At 35.1% G+C, this 7,889-nt stretch overlaps 1 pseudogene; it reads right to left on the bottom strand.

The window, feature by feature from the left end:
• Positions 1-454: 454 nt before the first annotated feature.
• On the bottom strand, positions 455-537 carry LOC132008540 (small nucleolar RNA U3; annotated as a pseudogene).
• Between the last annotated feature and the right edge of the window lie 7,352 nt (positions 538-7,889).

Below are 7,889 nucleotides of genomic sequence, written 5' to 3'. Positions count from 1 at the left end.
AAGACAAGTTAATGATCAGTTTCCCATATCTAATTAATACTTGGGAATTGGTCATTACTTACAATCAGAACTATATGCTTATTCAATTTAAGGTACCTCATTTAAATTTTGACCAATTAATATGAATTAATGAATAATGCTTGTATAATTATTTACTTCTGGCTTGTAGCTTGTATTTGTAAGGCTTTCTTATATAAAGGATTTCATATTTCCTTAATAGAGCTTCTCCTGAGCGAAGCATAAAGAGTTCAGAATTAGTAAAATGTGTCCTAAATATGGCTAATAGTCGAACAGCACTATCACATTGGATTCTCAGAAATTGAGGCACTTGTATTATACCTGAAGTCTTAGAAATTACTGCTTTTCATGGGTTACGGTATCACAGAAGTCATGGAATCTTGGACTTGAAAGATAGTTTAGAGATTATCAGATGCTACAGATGAGAAAAATAACACCCAGAAAGATCATTATTTTTACACATTCAGAGACTCTTCTCTAGTAACAAACTATAGAAATGATCCCTGAAAGTATAGTTTTAAGATAGAGTTATTTTTAACACAGTCTAGTGTGTGTCGAGAGAGCCACTCTTAATGGGCAGATAAAAATTAGTCCGGAGTTCTTTCCAGCAAACTTTCCTTCCTTTGGGGACAGTGAGAAACAATTAATAAGAAAATTAAAGATGATACTTAATGACTATAACAAATTCCTGAGAGTTCAGTGAGTAAATCAAGATTGTGTAAGTATGTATTAAAAGCTACAGAATTGGGAAAAAAAAAAAAAAACCTGATTCATCATAATTTGCTTGGGCTTCTATTCAAGATGGCAGAGATGAATTTTCCATTGATTTCCCAGAGTCTATACAATGAGCCCAAAGCAAAATATAGAAAGTAACAATATTTTCTTTTACCATCCCCAGTTTTTTCATTGACACTTTTCAATACCAAAAATTTAGTTCGTTCTACACGTAGCCTCCTCCTTGCTTATTGCTTAGGAATAGCCCAGAGCTATGACTCCTTTATGACTTCACCCCAGGAAGGATAGTATTAAATTATTTCATTTGCTCTTTCAGCAGTTAGCTCAAATACAGCAATGTCCATCCAAAAAACTATGCTAAATTCGTATCTTGATTTTTGGTGTTTGTATATTCATTATTTTAACAGATATCTACATAAGAATTTACCGCTAGGATACTATGCTGGACTCCACGGGGGAGGGGGGGGGCGGAATTAATGCCTAAAACATTACCCAATCTCAAGAACTGAAAATCCAGTGTCTCCTGTTTCCTATAGATCAATTCTACCTACTTGGGTGATGAAAAAAACGATCTCCAATGAGTTCTCAATTCTAAAATACAATTCATGTTTAAAATGCACCATTAATTTAATAACCGCCTTTGGGAAATAAATACACAACATTAAATATTCACATTAATAGTAAGAATCATAGAAAAGAATCTAGATTAATTAAACACCTCACAAAATGTTTTACTTTTTTCAGGCACAGGATTGAGAAAAAAATGTAAATAATTGTGAAATAAATTTTATTTCTATAACAACAAAGTCACAAATACTTGCTACTTTAACAACTGAAAAACTTAACATGGCATCCTTAAAATCAAACTTTGAGTTTCTTGAGAATAAAATTTATCTTGGGCTCCATTACTCCTTTCTGGGAATATAATTCTGGTAGATCTGCTCCTAGAGACTGCTTCAAAGGTATATCAGAAGCCTATTCAAAAGTGTAGAGTCACATCCAAATCAAAAGCAAAAAAAAAAAATTTCTAAAATGCATGATTTTTACTGAGAATACAATTGTTTTTCTAACACATATAATAAAATATGTTCTTCTTAATTTAACACCATATACTTGTTATTTCTGTGGGGAAAAAACATCCAAGGCAAGTATCTCTTTTATGAAAAGATTTAAGTAATAGTAGACACTTTTTAATAACAGCTCCCTAGGGATGCTTGGGTGGCTCAGTTGGTTAAGCTTCTGACTTCAGCTCAGTCATGATCCCCAGATCCTGGGACTGAGCCCTGCACTGGGCTCCCTGCTCAGCAGGAGGCCTGCTTTCTCCTTCTGCCTGCAGCTTCCCCTACTTGCGCTCTCTCTCACTCTCTCTCTGTGATAAATAGATGAATAAAATCTTAAAAAAAAGAAACTCTCTGAAATATCATATGTAGATTTATTCCTGTTAAGTAACAAAAATTCAACTGAGTAAATTTTAAAAATCTAATTGACATCATTAAAGGAGTCATAAATCTGGTAGTATCCCATCTAGCAAACAGAAGGGCTCTCAGAGGAGTTGTACAAAATGGAAGGTCCTTACAGAGGAGATGGGGCAAGAAAGCTCCTAACAAAAGAAAAGGATTCTCCCAGGCAAGGCCACTTTCCCGTAGGGGTCAAGGCAAGAGGTCTGCCCCCAAAGATGATCTCATTTCCCTTTGGAGGATGGAGAGGGCCCATGCAGCAGACCTGTTGGCAGTGATCAAAAAATTCCTGACTGACTAAACTTATTTCCAGAAATAAGACATTAGCAATGAGGTCCTGTCCTCAGTTTTCAATATTGTGCAAAGCTCTGGAATTCCTAGTGTACAGTAGAGCTGGTTTCAGCTCCAGCATCCTCAATCACTGGATGTAAAAGACCTTGGTAAAACTATTAACCAAACTACTTAATTGTCGGAATCGGGAAAATTGGAGCCCAAAGAAGGGTAGACAAAGTCAAACAGCTTTTTCTTGTTAAAACAAGGGCACAATTCTGAAGCTCCCACCTCGGGCCTTTCCATGTTTCTCTCCGGGAGGTCTCGGACAGTAGGAGGCTATAAATTTCCTGCAAAGAAATTTGGCTCACAAATGTAGTAAAATGCTAATGAATGCAGTGAGAGGCCCTGAAGTTTTTTGAGGAGAGCAGTATCACTATCAGATATTTGCTGGTGGAAATTACTGTCACTCGAGTAGAGGATGGGATGAATGCGGAGAGCCTAAAACTAGAAAAGCAGGCAGGAAATTATCACAATGGTCCAATGGGAGAAAAAGTTGCTGTCAACTGGACAATGACAATAGAAGTGTATGCTTAACTAACATGTGTTGAGTACAAAAAATGTGCCAGATATTGAGCATAATCTTATCTAATCCTCATGTCAACCCTCAAAGCTACATACTGTTATTGTCATTACTGTCCCCATTTTATAGATGAGGAACTCAGAGCTTGAGGTAGCCAGCCTCAGATTACATAGCTGGCAAGGGGCACTCAGAATCCAAACCCAGATCTGATGCTCTCATCCATTCACTATGCCACTGCTTCTCAAAATGTATAACACAGGCCTATCGCTTGGGGATTCTGTTAAAATACAGATTCCTTTTCTTTCCCAAGTTTTAACAAAGGATTTTTTCCAGATATATTAAAGTGTAATTGAAAAATAGGGATACTATTTTTTAAGGTATACAACTTGAAGTTTTGATATATGTATCAATTGTGAAATGATTACCACAATCAAGTTAATTAACATACCATACCCATCACCTTGTTTGTTTATTTGGTTATGAGAACACTTAAGATCTACCCACTTAGCAAACTTCAAGGATACAATACAATATTGTTAACTATAACCAGCATACTCGACATTAGATCTCCAGAATTTATTCATGTTGTAGAGCTGACACTTCGTACTCTGACCAACATCTCCCCCATTCATCCCACCTCCTAGCCCTTAGCAACCACAATGTCACTCCTTGCTTCTATAAATATGACTATTTTAGATTCCACCCAAGTGATATCATGCAGTATTTATCCTTCTGTGTCTTGCTTATTTCAGTTGCCATAATGTCCTCCACGTTCATCCATGTAGTCATAAGTGGCAGGATTTCCTTCTTTAAAAAGCTGAATAATATTCTTGTGTGTATGTGTGCAAAGCCTGTGTCTGTGTGTCATCTGTGTGTATTACATTTTCTTTATCCACACATCTGCTGATGGACATTTAGGTTGTTTCCATATCTTGACTATTGGGAATAATGCTGCAAAAACATGGAAGTGCACATACCTCTTCCAGATTTCATTTATTTTGGATATATACTCAGAAGTGTGATTGCTAAGATGTATGGCTGCTCTATTTTTAATTTTTTGAAGAATCACCATACCATTTTTCATAATGGCTATACCAATTTACATCTCACTAATGGTGTACAAAGGTTCCCCTTTTCTCCACATCCTTGACAACATTCATCTTTTGTCTTTGTGATAATAGCTATTCTAACAGATGTGAGGCAATAACTCCTTGTGGTTTCAATGTGCATTTCCCTGATGACCAGTGAAGTTGAGCAACTTTTCCTCTGCCTATTGGCCATTTGTATATCTTCTTTGGAGAGATACCTATTTAGGTCCTTCACCCACTTTGTAATCAAGTTATTTTTTTTCCTATTAAGCTGAGTTCCTTATATTTTTTTGGATATTAACCTCTTATAAGATTTATGGTTTGAAAATATTTCTCCCATTCTGTAAGTTGTTTCTTCATTCTGTTTGTTTCCTTCAGTAGCAGGAGCATTTTTCTTTGATACAATACCATTTGTCTATTTTTGCTTTGGTTTCCTGTGCACTTAGTGTCATCTCCATGAAATCAATGCCAAGACCAATGTCAAAAGATTTTTCCCTATCTTTTCCTCTTGTAGTTTTGTATCTCAGGTCTTACATTTAAGTCTTTAATCTACTTTGCGTTGATTTTGTATCAATTATCTCTTATTTCTACATTGTATGAGAGGAGTCCAATTTCCTTCTCCATGTGGATATCCAGTTTTTCCAACAGTATATATATTAAAGAGATTATTCATTCTCCACTGTGTTTATGGCACACTTGTCAAAGATCAGTTGGCCATAAATGCATGTATTCGTATTTATTTCTGGGCTTTCTATCCTGTTTCATTGGTCTACATGTCTATCTTTATGCAAGTACCATACTATTTTAATTACTGTGGTTTTTAAAATATAGTTTGAAATCAGGAAGTATGATGCCCTCCAGCTTTGTTCCTCTTGCTCAACATTGCCATGGCTATTTGGAGTCTTTTGTATTTCCATATGAATTCTAGAATTGTTTTTTTCTATTTCTAAAAAGAATGCCATTGGGATTTTGACGGCAATTTCACTGAATGGACATTTTGACAATATTATTTATAATCCATGTACAAAGGATATATTTCTATTTGTCTGTGTTTTCTTTAATATCCCTCATCAATATTTTATATTTTCAGTGGATAAGCTCTTCAGCCCTTTGGTTAAGTTTATTCCTATTTTATTCTTTTAGTTGTTATTGTGAATGAGATCATTTTCTTAATTTTCTTTTCAGATAGTTAGTCATTCCTGTATAGAAATGCCACTGATTTTTGTATATTGATTTTGTATCCTGCAACTTTATTAAATTTATTTATTAGTTCTAACAGTTTTTTGCTGAGTCTTCAGGATTTTCCACATATATGGTCATGTCATCTGCAAATAGTGATAATTTGACTTCTTTCCAATTTGGTGTTTTTTATTTCTTTTTCTTGCCTAATTGCTCTGGCTAGGACTTTAAGAATTGTGTTGAACAAAAGCAGCAAGAGTGGGTATCCTTGGTTCTTGATAAATCTTAAAGGAAAAGGTTTAAATTATTCACCATTAAGTATGATGCTAGCTGCCAACCTTTCATACATGGACCTGATTGTGTTGTGGTAAGACCCTTTCAATCCTATCTTGTTGAAAATTTTTATCTTAAATGGATGTTGAATATCGTCAAATTTTTTTGCATTAAGACATTCAATGTGGTTTTTATCTTTCAGTCTGTTTATGTAATATATCACATCAATCAGTTTACATATGTTGAACCATCCTAGCATCCCAGGGATAAATTCCACGGAATTGTAGTATATGACCTTTTTAATGTACTGTGGAATTCAGTTTATTAGCATTTTATTGAAGACTTTAGCATCTAAATTTATTAGAAATATTGGCCCATATTTTTCTTTTTTTTAAGATTTTATTTATTTATTTATTTGACAGAGTATAAGCAGGGGAAGTGCCAGGCACAGGGAGAAGCAGGCTCCCCATTGAGCATGGAGCTTAATGTGGCACTCCATCTCACCACCCTGGGATGTTGGCCTAAGCTGAAGGCAGATGGCTAACAACTGAGCCACCTAGGTGTCCCGGCCTTTAGCTTTTCTGTTGTATCTTTGGTATCTGGGGATAGTAGCTTCATAAGATAGTTTGGAAGTGTTCTTTCCACTTATAAATTCGGAGGAGTTTAAGAAAGATTGATATTAATTCTTCTTTGACTGGTGCAATTCACCAGTAAGGCCACTTGGTTCTGGGCTTTTCTTTGTTTTATTGTTGTTATTGTTGCTTAACTGACTCAGTCTCTTTCCTCATTATTGGCCTATTCAGGCTTTCTATTTCTTCTTGATTCAATCGTGAAAGGTTGTATGTTTCTAAGAATTTACCTCTTTCTTTTAGATTATATAATTTTTTCACATAGGATTGTTCATCTTCATTGTTCTTATGGTTCTTTGTATTTTTGTGGTATCAGTTGTAATGTCTCCTCTTTCATTTCTAATTTTATTTGTCTTCTCTCTTTTTAAATGCAGATTCTGATTTAGCAGTTCTAGGTGCAATCTGAGATTCTGCATATCTAACAAGTTCCCAGTTGATGCCAATATTGCTGGTCCCTAGACCAAACTTTGAGCTGCAACAAGTTATGCCTAATGGAAGTGTGAAGGAGGAGACAGACAGGAGAAACCTTCCAAAAAAATAAAGCTGGTTATGCAGACTGAAGAAGACTAGAGAAAGAAAAATTTTTTGAGATGTCTAGCCTATGAGAAATTACCAGTTGAAATAATAACCCAAAAGGAAGACCAGTTGCAATTTGTATTAACTAAATAATTGCTGCCTGTTCTTAAACCAATTTTATTAATTTTATTATTTTTTAAAGATTTATTTATTTATCTGAGAGAGAATGAAAGGGTAGTGTCAATTACAACCACACAACAAGTGAGGCTGTGTCAATTCCAAATGAGAGCACATGAGCAGGGTAGGGGCAGATAGAAAGAATCTCTAGCAGATTCCCCACTGAGCATGGAGCTGGACATGGGGCTCGGTCTTACAACCCTGAGATCATGACCTGAACCAAAATCAAGAGTTAGATGTTAAACTGACAGAGCAACCCAGGTGCCCATTAATCAATTTTTTAAAGGGTTAAATGACATACATAACAATAATAATAAAGATAAAAATAAATAAAAAGAACTGAACCTACTCTCTAACATTATCAAAATCAGGCTACCAGTAGTAGTTAACAATGCCGACACATTATTTATAATTATTTATTCAACTCTATTGTTTATTAGCAACCCAGCCAAAACAATAATCTATGCTTACTTAAATCAGGATTGATGGTGACATAGAGAGGCATAATCCAGATAGCAGGGATTAGTTTCTTCATAAAAAAAAGTACAGAGAAAGGGAAGGAGGGGAAACTATAGGCTAAAGTTAGTCAACCTATGTTTCCATATCTAAATTTGTATAACACTTTGAGCAAGTTCTTTAACTGTTCTAACCCTGTTCCCTGTCTATAAATTGAGGATGATGATATCACCCAATTCATACTTCTTTTGTGAGTTGTAAATACTTAAATCACTTTGAACACTGCTTATTGTAAATACTTGGTATTTTAGTATCATCATCACCCTCATCATCTTCATTATCATCACTTTAAAATACTCAACAAATTGAAAAATGTATGAACAACATTTTATAATCCCTCTGACTGAGAAGTAGAATTTTTTTCCCCCATCCCTTGAAGCTATGCTGACCTCGTGACTTCCTTCGACCAATCAATTATGGCGGAAGTGAGGTTGTGTCAATTCCAAAG

This window comes from Mustela nigripes, unplaced genomic scaffold, assembly GCF_022355385.1.
Source record: "Mustela nigripes isolate SB6536 unplaced genomic scaffold, MUSNIG.SB6536 HiC_scaffold_151, whole genome shotgun sequence".
NCBI lineage: Eukaryota > Metazoa > Chordata > Mammalia > Carnivora > Mustelidae > Mustela > Mustela nigripes.
The sequence above is the reverse complement of the archived record's forward strand: the minus strand, read 5'-3'. Positions and strand labels throughout refer to the sequence as shown.